We start from the raw sequence: 23,223 nt of genomic DNA, 5'->3' as shown, positions 1-23,223 counted from the left end.
AAACGTTGTTTTCTCTCAAAAGGAAATACAAGTTTTGAACCGATTCTCTTATCTGTACCAATGGGAACACCGGACATACCACTAAAAAAACAAAGCGCTTCTTGTTTCTTGCCGGTAATCGAACTGAACGTGAACGTGAACAGAAGCTTGTTTTGTCACCCTCTAACCGGCCGCAGAAGCGACCCGAGCTAATGCGGCCGAGCAAAAACAAAGAAGAAGATAAAAGTGAAGGGATGGGGTTGTGGTATATTGCAAGTTCTGTGTTTTTGTTTCTTTCCAAATTTTTGGGAGAAGATTCGAAAGGCTTTAATGGATGAACGAGAAGAATGGAATTCGTTAAGGAAGATTCCAACCATCCATTTGTAGCTGTTGGTTGCAACCTCCACAATGTTAAATTTGGACTAAAGTTCTTCCATGTCTGTTGCACTGTATTTTACTACAAGATTCTGTTCTAACTAGCAACAGATTGATACCAGGTAACTAAAAAAAAACATCATGTTCAACAGAATCAAGTAAATTTGTTGATAAAAAAAGTAAATTTACCAACAGAATAATACATTTTGATACCAGATGACTAAAAAAGCATTATATCCAACAGAGTCAAGTAAATTTAGGGTTCTTTTCTGTTTTCTTTTTTGTAAGAATGTTCAACTTCCTGCAAATGTTTGTGTTTCCATGGAAGAATAGAGATTATTTCATGTAATCAACATCCAGAAAATGCAAGAGAGAATCAAACTAGGTTAGGGCATAAGGAGAAGATCAAAGATTTGTCTTTTGATCTTTGATTTTTTTCTTCTTGCCATTTTCTAACACCATAAAAGAAGGACAGCATTCTTGGCTATCTGTTGTTTGGTTTTGTCTCATTTTCAATGCCTTTGTTCTTGTTTCAAGCCAGCCATTGGCTTTGAACTGTAATTCCAAAGGTGGGAAAGACGAAGATGGAAGAAACTGGGAACCAGATGGGAAGTACCTTAAATCATCCAATGGTTCAACCCTGGTTCAAGCTGGATATCAAGACCCTGCACTTCTTTCGAAAATCCCATACATGAATGCTCGGATCTTCACGTCGCCGGCGACATATGAGTTCCCGATAAAATCGAAGGAACATTATCTGATCAGGTTTCATTTTTACCCTTCAGCTTACTCCAACTTCAACATCAGCAATTCATATTTCTCAGTGACTGCTGGGGAAGTCACCCTGATGAAGAATTTCAGTGCTGAAATCACATGTAAAGCACTTACACAGGCTTATCTGGTTAGAGTATTCATTGGCACGGCACCTTTGGATTCTGAGGTTTTACCCATTACCTTCACACCTTCTACTAACTACACCAACTCTTTTGCGTTCGTAAACGGGATCGAATTGATCACCATGCCGAACCTGTTCGGCATGACAGCTATGTTTGGAATGGGATCTCAATCGGAAATCGACGTTTCGCTCGAGAATTTCCAGGCGTTGTTCAGGCTGAATGTTTGTGGGCAGACTATTCCTCCTAGTAAAGATTCTGGTGGCCTGTATAAGATTTGGTATAATGATGACCCATACATTTTTTGTTCTACATTGGGTATTTGTGCTTAGGCGGATAAAGATTTAAAGATCGATTACGGAAAGTTGTCGCGTTCTTCGGCTCCCGAAGATGTTTATCCGACGGCTAGATCAATGGAAGAAGAGGCAGGGCTGAACTCAAAGTTTAACCTGACATGGATTTTTCAGGTTGATGCCAATTCCACATGCATTGTAAGATTACATTTCTGTGAGTTCATATATGACAACATCCAGTTGATATGACTGGACACGTAAAAAGGGTGTTCCAATTTACAAAGATTATGCAGTACTTGTTACTGATGGTCCAGGTGATGCAACGATTTGGATACAAATGACTCCGGCGGTCGAGATGAAACCGCAGTTCTATGATTCTCTACTCAACGGAGTTGAAATATTCAAGTTGAATGACGGGAACAAGAACTTTGCCGGACGCAATCCGAAACCGTCGTCCATGTTTTTTAAAGCGGTGACAGAGCAGGAGAGGTCTTTCAACACCGAATCCGACAATAGTGTTGTGATTGCAGGTGGTGCTGCAGCAGCTTTTGTGCTGGTTGCGGTGACGGTTTTCACCTCCAGAAAGAGGAAACAAGCTGGCGAGGTCGAGTCGCATACGTCTAGCTGGCTACCGATTCGTGGGAACTCCCATTCAAATGGAAGCAAAGATGGAAAGAGTCATAGTAGCTACGCTTTGACATTGGCTCAAGGCCTTTCTCGCCATTTCTCCATATCGGAAATCAGACAAGCCACGAAGAACTTCAACGACTCTAATGTCATTGGAGTCGGAGGCTTCGGTAACGTGTACAAAGGAGTTATCGCCGGAGGCGCCAAAGTGGCTATCAAACGATCTAATTCGTCATCCGAACAAGGTATTAACGAGTTCCAAACCGAAGTCGAGATGCTTTCGAAGCTGAGACACAAGCATTTGGTCTCGTTGATCGGTTTCTGCGAGGATGGTGGCGAAATGTGCTTGGTTTATGACTACATGGCTCTTGGAACTTTCAGGGAACACCTTTACAACAACAAGGAAGCTCATCTTTCATGGAAACAAAGGTTGGAAATCTGCATTGGAGCAGCAAGGGGATTTCACTATCTCCACACAGGAGCTAAGTACACCATCATTCACAGGGATGTAAAGACAACAAACATTCTCTTGGATGAAAAATGGGTTGCCAAAGTTTCCGATTTTGGGCTGTCGAAAGCCGGTCCCGAAATGAATCAAGGCCATGTAAGTACAGTCGTGAAAGGTAGCTTCGGTTACCTCGACCCCGAATACTTCCGAAGACAATAACTCACCAAGAAATCCGATGTTTACTCCTTCGGTGTCGTCCTATTCAAGGCGTTATGCGCTAGACCAGCTCTGAACCCCAAACTCCCAAAGGAACAAGTTAGTCTTGCAGATTGGGCACGCCATTGTCACAAGAAAGGAACACTGGAAGAGATCATCGATCCTCATTTGAAAGGGAAAAGAGAAAATAAAACCAGAATGCCTAAAGAAATTTGCAGACACGGCAGTGAAGTGCCTGTCCGATCAGGGAATCCAGCACCCTCACATGGGCGATGTCTTGTGGAACCTCGAGTTTGTTCTTCAGATGCAAGAAACATCAGCCATGGCAGAGTGAGCTCAACTTGTATAAGAATTCTGTGCTGATTAAATAAACTTCTTTTAAATTTATAGTACCAGAATCCCCATTAATCTTCAGTGATGATCAAACAATGTTCAGTGGAGATTGAAATCGTCTTAAATTAGACTGTCACGCTACAGAACAATCTTTAATCCAATCTGATTTTAATTTGATAATATTTAATTATCAATAGGCGCATGTCAACAAATTTGGTGACTTTCTAACAAGATGACGTCTGTCCTATGCATAGGCGGATGTCCTATGCACTAATTTTATTGAACAAAAAATGAATTAAAATTACAAGAAGAAGAATCTATAAAATTAAAGTAGATCAATCACATTAACGATAGTCTTTCTAAAATCATCAAAATATACAAATTACCTATTAAAGAGTAGAGTAAGAGTATGTGAAAAATAATTAAAAATTTAACTAAATAACTCGAGAAAATGATAGATATAAAAAACACTAATGTCGACGAAGAATTATAAACATTATCAACACTAGTATAAAAATGCATATAACAATGAAAACAAACTGATTTTATCACAACTCATTTGTGACTTATCTTTAATGATTATGAGCGTCCATCAATATAAGAAAATCAATAGAAAGACGATATCAAATTCTAATTATGAAAAAAAAAATAGAAAATAATGTCTTACAAGAGTAGGAAAAACATGTTACAAGAGTAAAAAAACATCTATAAATTTCATTAGAGAAATAGTAAATTTTATAAAAATAAAATTATACAAAAAAATTAAAATATATAAAAACTAAATAAATAAAAATAATAAATAATAAAGATTTTGATAAAGTATGGATGTCAATCTGTCAACGCTTAATCAAATATCAATAATATTATCCTCTAAATAATTATATCAATAATATTATCCACTTATATAATATAAAAAAAATTAGTTTTACACAAATTTAGAACTGTTGGATGAGTGAAAATAGATGATTGGGATTAACTCATTATTTTTTTAGTAAATATCTTCTCATTTCTTATTGTTAATCTTAATCATGTATTTTCACTCATCCAACAATCTTAAATATGTGTAAAACTAAAAGAATTTTATATTGTATAATAGGCACCTTTCTAAGACCGTTAGATAAGGAAAATCAAAGGTTGAGATTAACTCATTATTTTTATTTTCCAATGAATATCTTCTCATTTCTTATGATTAATCTCGACCTTTGACTTCCCTCATTGGTTCTAAAAAAGTATAAAGCTAAGTTTTACTCTGGGTGTAATTAGATCTTGCCCATATATATATAAAAGATACATTAAAATTCCAAAAATAAAATATATTAAACCTTAGATATTTGTGTTATATTAAAACTTTGATTACTTTATGAGGTTGGCTTTTAACTTAAAAAAGTGGGTTTATTAGCCTCTCTCTTTGTCTTTTCTTACTGGTATATCATTAGAGGTTGTATAGGTTTCCAATAAATTGGAATTTAATTGGAGGAAAACATAATGTCAATCCACAAAAAAAATATTTTATTAATATATCAACCTTTTGTGGTATTGATGGGAACACCCCATGGGGTAGATGTTCCACATCCCTATTTTATGCTACAATTTTGATATTTTATTTCTAAAACTTGGTTCAAATTGATTGCTTGATTATGATTCAATTTTAGCATTATATTTGCTTGATCCAAATTAAAAATATCTAAACCAACTTAAAGTATATAGGTTTATAAGGAATATTTTTTTTTACTTTTTTAATTTTATATAATGATGATTTAATTACATCGTATGTCCCCAAACAATGATTCTCATTTTAAATTGATCCTTAAATATTTGTATATTTCAATTTCAACCCCAAATTACAACTTTTATTTTAAATTAGTCCTTAAACTTTTGAATATTCCAATATCATCCCCAAGTTATACCCTAATTCTAAATTAGTCTCCAAACTTTTAAATCTTTCGATTTCATCCGCAAAGTCATCCAAAAATTAATTAGTTTCTGTTAATTAGTTTAATTTGATATAAAATAAAAGTACGAGGGTCAAAAAGAAGTAAAAAATTAAAAATATTTTAAAAGTTTGAAACCAAAAAATATCATTATGCCCAAATTTTTTATTGGCTTTGGGAGTTACTTTCCTATGCAACATGATTATGTAATCAATAGTTCTACAGTTGTTTAATTAATAGTAATAACAAGATTATGTAATGTTAATGGAGATTAATAAAATAAGTAATCCTTATAGTTTCAATTAATACATCATTATCAAATTATATTGGTTTTCATTGTAGTCCATGTTTTATAGTGTATTTATCGTATCTTAATTATTTGACGTTGAATACGATTTTTTTTATATAAATTTAAAATGAGTATAATATAATATATATTTAAAAAAATTCAATCATTTAATAATGAATATTTATATCTCTATATATGTTAATATCTCAGTATTTTGACAACGTGGTTTGCTTTTTTTCTTTTGATATTTTTAAAAATTAAAATTCATACTTTTTAAAAAAATACTTTTTCTATTTTTCATAAAATACTCAAAATCCTTCCATTCATCTGCCTACCATCGCCACTATCAACTACTACCCACTCGCCTGTTAGCCACCAGCCTGCTGACCACCCTCTTATCATTCACATATTGATTGGGATTGACACGTGTTGGAGTTTAAGGTTTTGATTTAGTAATTTAGGTTTAGGAATTTTGGGGGTTTGAAATTATGATTGACGACGGGCGATGGGTGGGTAAGCAGTCGGTGGGGGCGGCAATGACGGTAGACGGTGGACGACCGAAGGATGAAATTGATGCTTTAGGATTAGTGATTTTGAGACTTTTTTTAGATTTAAGAAATATTTTAATTTTTTTAAAAAAATAATAATAATTCTATGTTTTTTTAAAAAAAAATATTTTTTAAAATTTATGAAGACTTCATATGTCATATTTTAAGAGGTTGATATGTAGTTTATATATGTGTATATATATTGGTATTAAGGCTTCTAATAATAAATCCAACAAATAGAAAGACAAAGAGAATCTCTGTCAGTCAACTGAGTCTTCATAGTGGTCCCACATTACGCACTACCAAACAATAATGTCCTGCCTAGTCAACATTCGTATACACGTGTCATTTTAATATTGCTTCAGTTATAGGACTCCCCTTCACTCGTAGACCCCACTTTTGAGACCCCAATTTCTTCTTTTTTATTTTATTTTATTATGACGGAATCTGTTCTCAACCGAATATTTTCACGAAAGTTGTTCTTAATTTGACGTTGGGATAACTTATTACCTTATCTCTCCCTTTATTCCATTACATATGGGAATAGGATTAGTTAATTTTTTATTTTATTTTCTTGTCACAAAAATCTCCTCCTCATCTTTTTTACTCACAATACAAAAAACAAATTTAATTAACACTAACACAATCAAATTTTAGTATAATATTTACAGAAATAATGGCATTCATACTATTTTCCTTAATTTATTAAAAAAATAAAAAATTTAAACCACCAATCAATTGATCTAGTGGGATGAGATACTAAATTTTTTAAACAATGTTAAAATTTTAAATTTTGACGTTTGTGAATGGAACAAATTAGGTTGGAAAAGTCACATTTACCTATGTAGTACTTGATCTAAATTATTTGATAAAAAGATTAGATACTATTGGATTAATTCAAATAAAAATTTTAACTTTTTTTATATTATTTTGTTTATTAATAGAATAATTAAAATTAAATATAACAAAAATTTATCTTAATAATTCTTTTTCATTTATTATTTTATTCATAACATCAAAATTTAAAATCTTTTACATTAAGCATGAATCGAGTGGCCTCAATGGTAAAAGAATCATTATTATTTCTTGACGTCACGAGTTTGAACACCATGAATATTAGGAGTGTGAATGTTTACTTTCAGATGATTAAGAATTATTTTTAAACAGATACTATATTGTTCTTAGCCTAAATTAATAAAAAAATTACTTTTAAAAATTATAAATTTTATTAATACAAATAAAGTAAAAGATAAAGGGTAGGACCCAAATCAGGATCTTTGACAGAGACTTCAGTTCTTTTACTTTCTTCATGTTTTCCTTCTGAAAATCAACAGAACGAACAATGGTTTTTTATTTTATTTATTTATTATTGAAGTTTTTCATTTTTCTTAGTTGAAATAAAAAGAGGGGCTTTATTTTCTTTGGGGTGATTTTAACAAAGCAAAAGTCTCCTTTCACGCCTTTCAATCAATGGGATGTACAAAATTTAGCACTTTCTTTCTCTTTTCCCTCTTGTGTTCAAATCTTCAACAAGTTTTGGTTATTTGAGCTTTATTTTCTTCAAGCTTTCGTTTGTTTGTATTTCATACCCAAATTTTAATTTTCAATCTTCTTTACTTTTGCTTCAAAAAGTTTTCAGTTTTGAGTAGTAATGCCCAGTTTCCAAGGCTTGGTCTTGGGTAACGTTTTGGTGTTCAATCATTTAAAAATCTCTCATCCTATTAGTTATGCTTTAGATAAAGCTTTAGTCTTTAGCTTTGGGTATCAACGATGAGCTTTGTTGTCATTCAAATGCTTTCCTCATTTGGTTTTGAAGGTGTTTTAGGAATCTGGGTTTGATTTTTTTTTTCTTGAGGTTTGAGCATGGAGAAGGTTGAAGTAGCAAACAAGGATGCTATTGAGAGCTGTAATAGAGTTCTTGATCTCTTCTCTTTGCCTAAGGATCAAGTTAAGTACAGCAACTTAATGGTGGAAACTGGTGAAGCTGTGTTTAAGTTTAAAAAAGTAGTGTCTCTTCTCAACAATGATTTAAGTCATTCAAGGGTAAGGAAGTTGAAGGTGTTCCGATCAAGTTTGCCTCAAGAAATTTTCCTGGAAAGTCCCAATTGCAGAACAATTTTATCACCAAAACCCCTTCAAGTATACCCTTCAAATCTGTTTGGAAAACCACCCCTTGATGTTGGTCAAAGAGCTAAAACTGTGTTCTTTGATCAGAACCCTTCACAAGATTTCAGCTTTGTTCATCATCAGCAGCAGCAGCAGCAGCAACAGATGCAAACGCTGCAATTTCAGCAACAACAGAAAATGAAATACCATGCAGATATGGTGTTTGCCAAGAGTAGCAGTGGCATAAACCTTAAATTTGATGGATCTAGTTGCACACCAACCATGTCATCAACCAGATCCTTTGTGTCATCTTTGAGTTTGGATGGTAATGTTGCGAATTTGGAAGGGAATTCGTTCCATTTAATCGGTATCCCGCACCGTTTCGATCAAATCTCTCAACAATCTAGGAGGAGGTGTTCAGGTAAGGGACAAGATGGCAGTATGAAATGTGGTACCAGTGGTAAATGCCATTGTTCAAAGAGGAGGTCGGTTTTTGATCTCTAATTTCATGTGTTTTGAGATTAATTAAGTGTTATTTGTTCACTCTAATTGCTTATCATTCCTTGTTATTTGTTTGTAGGAAACTGAGGATTAAAAGGTCTATTAAAGTGCCTGCTATTAGTAACAAAGTTGCTGATATCCCTCCTGATGAATATTCATGGAGGAAATATGGCCAAAAGCCAATCAAGGGTTCGCCACACCCTAGGTAACCCTCTCGATCCTTCGATTTGATGTCAAGACAACTTGTATCGACTATGTTATCCGTCACTTGAAATGATTGTTAGATACGAACCCTTTAAGAAAAATGAAGAGTAATAACAGAGTGATCTAAGAGAACCATTCACTGTGATTCATTTAATTTGTTTCCTATTGCAATATGCATATGGTAATGTTGGCTGTTGGAAAGTTTGAACAAATGTGTTCTCTTGCAGCTTTTGCATTTATCCTTCTGCTATTCCGTGGTAGCCGTGCCCTCCGAGCCGCTAAACCATCGGATAGCAGTGTGGAACTAATATCGCACCAATAGCGGTACATATTGGTCTTGAAAAAACATTGTAGCGGCAATAGCAGACTGCTATTCCCTGCATTGACCTGATGTTCTTAGGTGCAATATTAGTGTTAGATTGATTATGATGTTTCTGAATCTGTCGTCGAAAGCACTCCGTTAACGAACAAGCTTTATATGATGCAGGGGATACTATAAGTGCAGCAGTGTAAGAGGCTGCCCCGCAAGGAAGCATGTCGAGAGATGTCTGGAAGAACCTTCGATGTTGATCGTCACGTACGAAGGCGAGCATAACCATTCGAGGTTGCCCTAGACGCACTCTGCCCATACATGAAGAAAAAAATGCATTCTTTGATCTCAAAAACCCAACCTGCAATAGTCCAAACTCGGGGGAAAAAAGCCGGTTGTCGTCTAAATGTGAAATAGATAGCTATTGTTCATTGTTGATCCATTTACATCAACAATGGAACCATATGTGAGAATCCTCATTTCATATAATATGGGGATTCAAACAACAGAAGTAGATCAAGAGGGCTGTTATAAATAGAATGGGAATAGGAATTGTGAACTTTATTTTTGTTAAACCTTGAAATTTTTGTAACCCTATGTTTTGATCTTGTAAGCTTTAAGTGCGTGTATGAATGGTAACCTAAGTCCAAGAGAAGCAATGATTTGGAGATATGTTGTTCACTGTACAACAATCTGGCCATTCTGATTATGTATATGTTCATCCTCAGACCAGCTCACAATATCAATGGCATCATCTTCTTATCACTCAATTTAGGTCTCCTCGTTTTGAGAATAGACTCATTTCCGATGTTGAACGATCATCTTCTTAAAGCAATCATCACTATTGTTTTTTCAATCATGAAAAGGGACAAATTATAAACACAACGAGATAAAAAGAAAACTAGTTCATAAACACAATTTAAATTTGTTTTTATCATGGAGGACGACATGCAGAGTTAAGCACATTAAAATGAATACCAACGAAATCAACATGCTTCACAGCTAGTTACGACTTTAAAAACGTTTAGCCAGCAAAGAAAACAAAGGGAATGTAGATGGTAGAGCGCTCGCTTATCATGCGAGAGGTATGCGGATTGATGCCCTGCATTTCCATGTTGTAAGTTTTCGTATGTGGACTTTTATTTGCTCAAACTATATCATCAAATCTCTCTCATTTTTTTCTACCTAATTTTCCATTTTCTGCAATTTTTCAGTTGTTCTTGGCAATCTTTGGATTTGCTCTTCATCAAATATCACTGCAAAGCTGTCCAGATCAAACTTGTTCTGTATGTAGCAGTAATGATCAAGCCGGCAAAACAACCAAGAATGTCCGCAGAATATACAAGTTGCTCAAATGTAAAAACCCCCAAACCAGAAAGAGTAAACTAACTGAAATGTCATCAGATATCCTTATTATTTTCTTTCCACCAAATCTCCCTCTTACCCAACATCTTATGTTAGAGGTTGAATGAAGATATGGTTGAAGAAGGATTTGATTGATATATGCATTACACGTTGTGTTCAATGATATTTCAAGGTGGTGCAGGGCTTTTTTTAGTACCATGCATGCCTAGAATTAGTAGAGACATGAACGTTAGGGGTAAATTTGATAAAAATAATCTAAAACGTTTGAACTTGAAGATATTTCAAAAGATTGAATGAACAACAATAAGTTTGCTCGAAGAAGAAGAACAACAAGTTTTTGAGCTCTTGATGAGATTGAATGAATCGTATGCTCATTCATATAAGGGGACAAATTCTCCTAAATGATCCTTTGCCTTCAATTTCCAAGGTGTTTTCATTGGTTATTCAGGAAGAGAACCAAAGAATTGTCAAAAGCGTGAATCCAGTCACTGAGGCTAACTTTGTTGTCGAGGCTAATCATGGAAATCACAAGAATTGACCACAATGTAGTCATTGAAACATTCTTGGTCATACCAAGGACAAATGTTATATACGCCCCATGGCTATCCTCCAGGTTATGTTTCGAAGAATTGGTCTTCTAACTTTATAGGTGCCAAGAATAACCAGTTGACTCGTACCAATTCAGTGGTGATTTCGAATCCGCATGGTTCTTTTTCATCTTCAACCAACGATGCTTTGACTCCCAAGTAATGTGAACAGTCGATTGCCATGCTTACTTCTCGGTTGCACGCTGCATCATCTTCTGATATTTCCTCGACTTCAATCAATACAACTATGCAGGGTGAGATTTTGTCACATATCAATAGTTCTTTTTTTGAGAAATCAAACTGCTAGATTCTAGATTATTGTGCTTCTAAACGTGTTTGTTTTTCAAAGTCCCTTTTCGAGTCATTAGCTCCTATTTCAGGTGGTTCAGTAGTACTACCAGATAAATCTGTTATATCAATCGGTTTAGCTGGAACAATCAGATTCTCTCTTAATTTTGTTCTACATGATGTGTTGTTTGTGTCAGAATTTCGGTTTAATCTTTTATCAGTTAGTGCGTTAATCAATGATTCTGTTATCAGTATGTTGTTTTGCAAAATGAGATGTTTACTCCAGGATCTATATCGAGTGATTGTTAGACAACAAGAATTTGCAGCAAATAAACAAAATAAGCTTGGAGAAGAAATGCATACTGATATCTCACATTAACACTTTGCTTACACTTACATTTATAGCTCTCTAATAATAAACTCTAACAGCCTAACAACCCTGAAATAGATTCCTAATAGCTTCACGTGATGGTTAACCAAATCCATCACCATTTCTTAGTATACATGCATGACACACACGAGTATACTGCATGACATTTACTAGCATATCTCAACATTCTCTCCACTTCTTTTTTCTCCTCTTCTTTAACACGAAAGAACCCTCAACTTCCCACGAAACTGCTCAAATGCAGGTTTAGTCAGTGGCTTGGTCAGCCCATCTGCGATTTGGAATTCAGCAAGAACGTAGCTAACTCGAAGTGCACCGGCTGCAATCTTCTCACGAATGAAGTGAACATCGAGTTCAACATGTTTGGACCGAGCATGACAAATCGGGTTCACACTCAAAGCCACAGTACTTGTGTTGTCTCACCAGATAACAGGTGCTTCTTGTAGCGATAATCCAAGATCACACAACAACACAGTAAGTCAGGTCACCTCCGCTGTCAACTGAGAAACAATTTTATGCTTTTTTGAGTTCCACGCAACCAAACAATCTCTGAGAAACACGCAGTAACCAGTCACGAATCTGTGATCAACGGCATCACCTGCCCAATCAACATCCGAGAATGCTTTGAAACATAACCGAGTATCACCCTTTGCAAACATCAAGCCATGGTCAAGTGAGCCTGCCAGATAGCGTAGGATACGTTTAACAGCTGCAAAATGACACATTCGAGGAGATTGCATGAATTGAGCAGCTTTATCAACTGCAAATGCGATGTCAAGCCGAATATGGAAGACATACAGAAGAGCACCCACAATACTTCTATACTCTCGAGCATTTTTCATTAGTTCACTTTGCTGATCAGTAATTTTTGCTGCAATCATTGGAGCATAGACGGGCGTAGCTTGATTCATGCTTGTTTTCTTAAGCAGGTCACATATATAAGCACGCTGATTTAACAGTATACCATCACCAACCTTCTTAACTTCTATTCCTAGGAAGTAGGATAGTTCACCAAGATCTTTAAGCGAGAACTTAGAGCTGAGTAAATGGATAACCTGATCAACAGTAGAAGATGAAGTTCCAGTGATTATGATATCATCGACATATACCAAAGCATATGTACTACAATCATCTTGAATTCGAACAATCAAAGGTATATGAACAAACAAAGACACATATGCCTTTGATTCTACAAACCCGAGCTCCAAAAAACATGCTTTAAGCTTATCATTCCAGTTGCGTGGAGCCTGTCGAAGGCCATAGAGGACTTTCTGTAATTTACATACCAATGGAGTACCATCTTCAGCGCAACGCTCAAACCTGGGTGGCTGGTGCATTTATACTGCCTCGCTCAAGTCGCCATTCAAGAAAGCATTATTGACATCGACTTTTCTCAAGACCCAGCCTCTCGCAACAGTCATGGCTAGAAGAACATAGACAGTCAAAAACTTTACTACTGGATTGAACGTGTTTGTAAAATCGAATCTAGGGACTTGAGTGAACCCTTTTGCCACCAACCGCGCTTTGTACCTGTGTACAGAGCCATCTGGATTTCGTTTAATCTTGAAGAGCCACTTACACCCTACAATACTCCTATCAGCAGGTAGAGAGACAAGGCTCCACGTACCATTTTGAATCAACGTCGAATATTCGGCATGCACCGCATCTAACCAATGAGCAGACTAAAGAGCTTCCTTAACAGTTTTTGGAATAATATCATCAAAGAATGTGGTGTACACTTTTGGTCTAAAAACTCCACATTTACTCCTAGTTAGCATAGGATGAGCATTGCCAGTCACTGGCTCTGGATGGCTATGTACTGTCATCCGGTAGTGGTTGTGCTTCTATGATTGTTTCAATAGCATCAGTCTCCTCAGATGCTTTGGCAGTTTCATTGTATTCACCAGGCCATATAGGAATGTGCTCAGGAGAATTTTCAGGCGAGTCAGCAAGCTCTGCTGTCGAGCAGTAGCAACACTCAATTTATTAGTATCAATTACTATGTCAAGAGTTTTGCTCAGTTGCGGATGAACTTGCGATTGTTCAACTGGACTAATCTGAGCAAACGAAAAACACCACTCGTCAAACATCACATGCCGTGACACTATTACACGTTTGTCAGGCGTGAGACATAAGAAGCCTTTGTGTTAAGAACCTTGGGTACATAAAGAAGATCATTTAATACTAAAGCTCGAGAAGAAGAAGACAAGATTGATTTACTAACAGCCTGAATTGGAAGTAAACCACCATTACCAACCATTAATTTACCTGGTCCAAAAAATTCTTTTTGGATAAGAACCTTTGTCGAGTCAGCAGTCGTATGATGCGTGGCCCCAGAGTCCAACACCCAGTGATCCCTCGTGTTTGCGGTGATACGGCTCTATGGTTGAGTCGAATAGTACACATGTGCTTCAGCCTTAGCCTTTGTACATCAGACACAATCGTCTACATCAAGATGAGATGATTCTAGACTAGAACAGTTCACAGATCCCGAACCACCACGACTTGCAGCACGCCTAGTTGGTCGACTAGTGAACGACTGATCGAACCTGTACCAGCAGTCAACAACAAAGTGGTCGTTTTTACCATATAGCTGACAATGAACCCGTGGTCGACCACGGCCTCGTCCTCCAGTTCGGCCACTAGCATTGGTTCCAGATCGTCCAAACAATCGATCGTGAAATATGTGACTAGTGTTCTTCGAAGTGGAACCAGACTAAGTAAAATAGGCACTCATCGGCAGAAACTCCTCTTGAGAATCGAATCCAGCGAGTTGTGTTTCTGTATCAATCAATATTGAGCAGATCTGATCAAGAGACAAGGCCTCTTTCATGGTGGTTATAAACGCTATATAAGGTTGATACTCATGGGGAAGCCCTTTTAGAATACTTGCAACATGCTCGGCCCGAGGGATTACACTGTCACAAGAGTCTAACGCATCATATACTTCTTTGATGCAAGTGAGATATGATCGCATGTTATCACTCCCTTTCTTGAGTGATTGAAGTTTATAGTGAAGGCTAATAACCCCTGTGGTCGAGTGATTTGCAAAGAACTGTAGGACCTTGCTCCAAACCGCCGTCTCCGCTCCAACAAACTGGGACAGCAAATGCGGACTGATCGTAGAAAGAAGCCAAGAAGCTAGTGCACTGTCTTGTGCAACAAACTCCTCATACAGATCATTTTCCACTGTATTGACATTCTCATCTTCAATTGTTGCAGGAGGAGGACGCATGGCTCCGGTCAGTAACCGTTCTAGACGATAACTGCGAACTGTTAACAGAATATGTTGCTTCCATAGCAAGAAGTTGGCTTCATCAAGGATGATATTAACCTTCTTGTTTGTGAAGGTCTTGCCAGCAGAAGCTTCCATGAGCAAGAGATGAGCACAACGTGTATAAGAACCTCAAGAACATCCGGTGAATGATACCATGTGAGAATGCAACCATGGAGGCTAAGAGTGATGGAAGGTTGTGTTGAGTTAGCAAATGAGGAAGGGGACGGTAAGAGGGAGAGATAACAGAATAATCTTTATATTGAACAATGAAAAATACTCAGCTTGCAACCTAATACAAAAGGATGGCTTATACAGCCCAAGTAACCAACAAACCATAACAAACTAATAATAACAAACAAATAACAAGCTAATAACAAACCATAACAAACTAATAACGCTCTAACATTCACCCAACTTTTTAACATTTTAATTTTCTTCAAAATGAACTTGCTATTAGAGAGTTGATCAAACAAAGAATGTAAACTTAACAAGCTGGAGTTCAACCGTCTTGCCGTCTTGATGAACAATTTATCGAACAAATTCTCTTTCACCTAAAACATCTTCTTTCTTCAACTTTCCTCGGCTTTTATTCTTCTTCTTTTCAAGAGTTATTTTTCATCTTCACTGTTATTCCTCTTCACTTATTGGGACTTTCTTTTTGTTGGAAGCAAGACGGTTAAGCTACGAGCTCCCGGATGCAATCTGAAGCCTCTCTTGGGTAAGAAAACATCCTATTTTGTCTGGTTAAGGAATGCAAGGTTGTTAAACTCTTAACCCTCCCCAGAGATTTTCTTCTATGGTAACTTGGTTGTTAAACCTCAAAGTTCCATGTCAAACTTTGGAGAAGAAGTAACAAGTGATAAAAGATACTCTATGAACACCTTAAAACTGTTGTATGATTTGAGAACTGAACGGAAAATGCATAACCAGCAAAATAGTAGATGCACCAACTCAATTCAACAGTATTAACCACTCAATGGTCAACTTAGAAACAAACCATCAACACTTTGTAGCAGCAAAACCACAATACGATTGAATAACACGAGCAGTAGTGAACTAAAGCAACCAAATATTAACTAAAACAACAGCTAAAAAATTGACATCTGCAACAAGCTCAATTGAAAAACCATCAGCAAAACTGGTAATCAACCAAAGCATTAAAGAGAAACATCAGACTAGTTTGATCTCATCCAGTGGTTACCTTCATCTAATAGCCGCCAGCAAATTCAAGTTTGATTGAACCACAACCAAGAGGAGACAATCCACACCAAACAAAATTGAAACCAGGGAAATACAACATCAACATAGGGACACGTAGAGGGAAAAACTAAGCAACAAACTTCAGAGTTACACATTCAGACATTTCTTCGACCAGTTTCTAGGCATTCAAATTGATACACATCAGTAAAAAATCCAAGAAACTGCCATATAACCATTCCATAACAAAGCACCAGCGTTCAAGAGCAACAGGACAAAAAATGCAGCAGAAGCCAAACAACAGCAGTTGTATGCAACCAGGAATCTAAGATCTGATGCATCCAGATCATCGATGCAGTGCATGCATGCTAAACAATAAAAATAATCTGAATCAAAAGCATGTGTCGATCTCAAATTGAAAGGTAGATGATAATATAATTGTGGAGGTATCTCTCAAACTTAAGCAAGCCGGATTGAACCAAAACCACATGGAAAAACAACAACATAAATGCCCAACACAAACCAGATTACAGCTCCAAGAACCACACTCCAAAAAATCAAAATGAAAAATCAAAGTGCAACAACGCTAAGAATAACCATAAAGGTATAGATATCACCGGAGAAACAAATCGACGATTCCATATCGCAGAAATGTAACATCAGCCAGAAAAAAAGACAAAGGAAAGACGATGAATTAGCAACAAATCGCACGGCGGTGGTCAAATCGGCTCCAAAAAGCAGCAGCGAAAGCAAAACAACATTAGGACCGTTGGCGAATGATACCATGTTAGACAACAAGAATTTGCAGCAAAGAAACAAAATAAGCTTGGAGAATAAATGCATACTGATATCTCACATTAACACCTTATTTACACTTACATTTATAGCTCTGTAATAACAAACTCTAACATCCTAATAACCCTGAAACAGATTCCTAACAGCTTCACGTGATGGTTAACCAAATCCATCACCATTTCTTAGCATACATGCATGACACATGAGTGTACTGCATGACATATACTAGCATATCTCAACAGTGATTGGGAAGAGTTTTCAAGATCAACATAGATTTATTTGCTTTAACATAGGTCTAATATAGGCTCCATTATACCCGTCTTTATTGCTATGGTTAAAAGACAATTTTATCTTGACATAAAATGTTTCAGGTCTAAAAATGATCTTGAGTTAAAATTTACTGACTTGTTTGCTAGTTTAGGAATCATTCATCAGTTTTCGTGCATAGAGACACTTCAGCAGAGTTTGATTGTTGAAAGAAAATATCAGCACTTGTTATCTGTTGCTCGTGCTTTGTATTTTCAATCAAATGTACAAATCTGGTTTTGAGGAGATTGTTTACTCACAACAACCTATTTGTTTGGTAGACTTCCCTCGCCAATTCTGAACAGCAAATCTCTTTGTGAAATGTTGTATGGTCATTTGCTAGATTATGACTGTTAAAGGTTTTTGACTGCCTTTGTTTTGTCTCCACTCTAAAATCTCAACAAGACAAGTTTTTTGCTCATGTTTTGTGAGTTATTTTTCCTGGTTATCCTCCTGGTGTGAAAGGTTATAGGGTATATGTCCTACAAACTCAAAAGATCACGGTGTCTCGCAACATGGTATTTCATGAGAACATATTTCTTTTCCACAATATTAATATTCCAAATCACTCTATTGATCTTTTCAAAGATTTTTCTTTGTTTAATTTGTGTTTGAATTACCTAAAACTTTTGCTTCTCCATGTGTTTGGCAAGAAATGATTCGGGCTCAGATTTTAAATAGAATGATCAGATGGTTGTACAACAAGAGCTTAAGGAGTCTTCTTCAGAACATGAAGCTTCATCGGTCGACAAGCCTCCTGAAATTTATAAACCTATTGCACCCGATGTGGTTCCCCATGTAGAACATGATGCCCAGATACCTATTCGGCAGTCATCTCACATGGTTCACAAGCATTCTTACTTTTAAAAGTATTATTGCAATAATACATCATCTTTATGTACTCATCCCATTGAAGATCGTCTTTCTTCATCAAGGTTATCTTCTAAGTAAGGAGGATATGTTGTCAATATGTCCTCCCACTTTGAACCGACGTTTTATCATCAGGTTGTTAAAACACCTACTTGGAGGAATGCAATGGATGAAGAACTTCTTGCCATGGAGTCTCTTCAAACTTGTCAATGGTCCCTTTGCTTGAAGGGAAAAAAAGCAATCGACTGTAAATAGGCTTATCGCATAAAACACAAAGATGATGGCATAATTGATTGTTACAAGGCTAGATACTGGTTGTTTGGGTACAAAACCTATTAAATCACTTATGATACATTTCTTGAAGTTAAGTGCTAATGAAGGAGAATTGTTAACTGATCCGCATGAATATCGAAGAATAATTAGACCTTTGTTATACCTTACGAATACTAGACTTGATATAGTGTATAATGTGCATTTGTTGAGTCAATTTGTGGCTTCTCCTCGTCTACCTCATATGACAGCCTTGAAGTACCTTCTAGCCTACATAAAATAATTACCCGGCCTTGGATTGTTATTTTCTGTTAACTTCATTTTATAATTGAGTGTCTTTGTTGACTCGAATTATGGTTAATGTTATGATACAAGACGTTCCCCGAAAGGTTTATGCATTTTTTACAATAGTATACTTTAATGAAAGTCAGAGAAGCAAGCTACAATTAGTAGATCTTGTGAGGTAGAATATCAAGCAATGGCATTAGCTACTTGTGAATTGGTTTGGCTTGCCTCGTTGCTTTCATCCTTCAATATTCCTATCGACTATGCAAAGCTCTATTGTGATAACCAAGCGATTGTTCATCTAGGTACCAATAAAGTTTTTCATGAACACACCAAGTGTTGGTTTTTTAGCAAATTTTGAATCCCACATTGGTTTTGTATAAAGAGGAGGGGAAATTCTTTTGTTATAAATAGAGTCATCTTCCTCCTTAGTTTAGTATCCCACAAATATAAGCCTTTTTCTATATTAAATGATATTTATACTTTTTCTCTCTCTTTGTAATATTTTCTCTATTAGTGAAATATTATTTTAGTAGTGTTCGAGGACGTAGGCATAATTTTGGCCTAACCTCGTTAAATTTTGATGTTCTCTTTTATGTCTATTTAATATCTATTGTCGGGTATAGTTGTTGTTAATTTTTGTCTAATTAAAATTACTTGTCTTGGTAGTTCTGTCTAAGAAGAGTGAGTTTTAAGAGGGACCATTGTGACCCCTCTACTCTTTCCTAGAAATCTACCTTGGGGTGATTTTTAGTACAATCGTTTTCACACTAGTCACTTAGAAAATACTTTTCAAGGTGAATTTGTTATTATTGGTGGAAATTAACCTGAATTCCACAACAATTGGCATCAGAGCTCTTGGTTTACTTTAGTATGCTCTGTGGTTGCTGCTTAGGCTGATATTCCACATCATAAAAAAATTCCTTGGGCTAATTGACATTCCGCATTGACAACTATTAAATATAATTTGTAGCAAAAATGACAGAAGACACAAAAACATCCACATCGTCGTCAACAGCTTCTTCATCTTCAATTTTGGCAACCAATACTGTGACAAATGTTAGATTTACAGTGGAGATTTTTTATGACACCAGTCATTTTGGCATGTGGCAAAGTGAGGTTCTAGATGCCCTATTTCAGCAGGGTCTAGACATTGCTATTGAAGGAGAGAAACCAGATGATGTTGAGAAGAAAGAATGGAAGATGATCAATAGATTGACATGTGGTACTATTCGATCGTGTCTTCTTAGAGAGAAAAAGTATGCATTTATTTAATATCTATTGTCGGGTATAGTTGTTGTTAATTTTTGTCTAATTAAAATTACTTGTCTTGGTAGTTCTGTCTAAGAAGAGTGAGTTTTAAGAGGGACCATTGTGACCCCTCTACTCTTTCCTAGAAATCTACCTTGGGGTGATTTTTAGTACAATCGTTTTCACACTAGTCACTTAGAAAATAGTTTTCAAGGTGAATTTGTTATTATTGGTGGAAATTAACCTGAATTCCACAACAATTGGCATCAGAGCTCTTGGTTTACTTTAGTATGCTCTGTGGTTGCTGCTTAGGCTGATATTCCACATCATAAAAAAATTCCTTGGGCTAATTGACATTCCGCATTGACAACTATTAAATATAATTTGTAGCAAAAATGACAGAAGACACAAAAACATCCACATCGTCGTCAACAGCTTCTTCATCTTCAATTTTGGCAAGCAATACTGTGACAAATGTTAGATTTACAGTGGAGATTTTTTATGACACCAGTCATTTTGGCATGTGGCAAAGTGAGGTTCTAGATGCCCTATTTCAGCAGGGTCTAGGCATTGCTATTGAAGGAGAGAAACCAGATGATGTTGAGAAGAAAGAATGGAAGAGGATCAATAGATTGACATGTGGTACTATTCGATCGTGTCTTCTTAGAGAGCAAAAGTATGCATTTTCTAAGGAAACTTCTGCAAGTAAATTGTGGAAGGCACTGAAGGAGAAATTTTTAAAGAAAAACGGTCAGAACAAGCTCTATATGAAAAAGAGATTGTTCCGCTTCAACTATGTACCTGTACCACTATGAATGATCATATTACTAGCTTAATCAGTGGTGACTGATCGATGAATATGGACGTGACTTTTCAGTGAAGTACGGTGCCTTGTATAGTTATGAATTGAGAAAGAAAGACAAACAAGAAAACACAAGTGTCGAAGCAAAAGCTCTTGTTGTTAGAGGTCGTTCGAAGAGTCAGAATAAAGGAAGGAGTGGGAGATCGAAGTCAAAGTCCAGATTGAGCAAGGATGAATGTACCTTTTGTCGAGAAAAATGGCACTGGAAGAAAGAATGTCCCATGCTAAAGAATAAAGGCAAACCTGAAAGGGGAAAGGCTATCTCAGAATCAAATGTGGTCGAGTATGATGATACAGATTCAGATTTTGCATTCGCTGCTACACCATCAACCAGTTATTCCAGTTCATGGCTGTTAGATTCAGCTTGTTGCCACCATATGACCCCCAATAGAGAATGGTTCTTTGATTTTAAAGAACTAAAAGGTGGAATTGTCTACACAGCAAATAATTCCCCTCTTGACACACTTGAGATTGGTTCAATTATCTTGAGGAATCAGGATGGATCAATCAGAACCTTAACAGGTGTCCATTATGTACCAGATTTAATAAAAAATCTCATCTCTGTGGGAACCTTAGAGTCAAAAGGTTTATAAGTGAGGGAAAAAGATGGGATTATGAGGATTATCTCTGGTGCACTGGTGATAATGAAGGGAATCCGGAAAAGAAATAATTTGTATTACTTTCTGGGTAGTACAATTATTGGGACAGCAGCAGTGACAGCTTCTGCTGATGAACAGGAGTCAGAAGTAACCAGGTTATGGCATATGCGCTTGGGGCATGTTGGTGAAAAATCCTTGAAATTGTTGATAGATTAAGGATTATTGAAGGGTGTTCGGGCTTGCAAATTAGCTTTTTGTGAGCATTGCATCAAAGGGAAGAAGACGAGGGTGAAATTTGAAACAATAATCCATGATACTAAAGGTATTTTGGATTATGTTCCTTCATATGTATGGGGGTCTTCCAAGACAACTTCATTGGGAGGAACACACTATTATGTCACCTTTGTTGATGATTTTTCTCGAAGAGTTTGGTGTATACAATGAAGACAAAAGATGAGGTGCTAGGATTTTTCCTTAAATGGAAAAAGATGGTGGAGACTCAAACATGCAGAAAAATCAAACGTCTCCGTACAGACAATGGTGGAGAGTACAAAAATGATCCATTTCTAAAAGTCTGTGAAGAAGAAAGTATTGTCAGACACTTCACTGTCAGATATACACCATAACAGAATGGGGTGGCCTTCCAAGACAACTTCATTGGGAGGAACACACTATTATGTCACCTTTGTTGATGATTTTTCTCAGAGAGTTTAGGTGTATACAATAAAGACAAAGGATGAGGTGCTAGGATTGTTCCTTAAATGGAAAAAGATGGTGGAGTCTCAAACAGGCAGAAAAATCAAACGTCTCCATACAGACAATGGTGGAGAGTACAAAAATGATCCATTTCTGAAAGTCTGTGAAGAAGAATGTATTGTCAGACACTTCACTGTTAGATATACACCACAACAGAATGGGGTGGAAGAGCGTATGAACCAGACATTAGTAGAGAAGGTTCAGTGTATGTTGTATAATGCTGGGTCAGGCAAAGAATTTTAGGCTGAGGCTTTGGTATATGCTTGTCACCTTGTCAACCGCTTACCATCGACTGCTATTGGTGGTAAACACCATTAGAAAAATGGTTTGGAGAACCTGCTATAGATTATGATTCCTTACATGTGTTTGGTTCCACTGTATACTACCATGTTAAGGAGTCAAAGCTGGATCCAAGAGCAAAGAAGGCGATCTTTATGGGGATCACATCTGGTGTGAAAGACAGATAGAACTCCCAAACAGGTGGAGTTTGAAGGAAGTAGAATTGTCCTAGCCAGTAAAGAAACTGATGTTGACTCTCTTATGATAGAAAAAGAGTCAGATGAAGAAGAGGTTCAGACCCAAGAACCTCTACAACAACATGAATCAATTGCACTCAGAAAGGGAAAGAGGACCAGTAGACAACCTGCTCGTTATGCTGATATAGTCTATTTTGCATCACCAATTGCAATTGATGACGTTCCTGCCACTTTTAATAAAGCAGTCCAAAGTTTAGAATATAAAAAGTGGAGGATCGCCATGAATGAAGAAATACAATCTCTTCAAAAGAATCAGACGTGAAAACTAACTAGTCTTCCGAAGGGAAAGAATACAATTGGGTGCAAGTGGGTATATGCAAAGAAAGATGGATTTCCTGACAAGAATAAGATCCACTACAAAGCAAAATTGGTGGTTAAAAGCTACGCTCAAACGAAGGGAGTTGATTATAATGAAGTATTTTCTCCAGTTGTAAAATATTCCTCCATCAGAATAGCACAGTTGAATTTGGAACTAGTTCAGATGGATGTAAAAACTGCATTTTTACATAGAGACTTGGATGGGGAAATCTACATGACT

At 36.4% G+C, this 23,223-nt stretch overlaps 1 pseudogene; it reads left to right on the top strand.

Annotated features, from left to right (window-relative positions):
- Window positions 1-191: 191 nt before the first annotated feature.
- LOC120174189 lies at window positions 192-9,430 on the top strand (annotated as a pseudogene).
- Window positions 9,431-23,223: the final 13,793 nt, after the last annotated feature.

Source organism: Hibiscus syriacus, unplaced genomic scaffold, assembly GCF_006381635.1.
Source record: "Hibiscus syriacus cultivar Baekdansim isolate YM2019G1 unplaced genomic scaffold, ASM638163v2 tig00112042_pilon, whole genome shotgun sequence".
Taxonomy (NCBI): domain Eukaryota; kingdom Viridiplantae; phylum Streptophyta; class Magnoliopsida; order Malvales; family Malvaceae; genus Hibiscus; species Hibiscus syriacus.
Note: the sequence above shows the minus strand (reverse complement) of the source record. Positions and strands in the feature narration are given on the sequence as shown.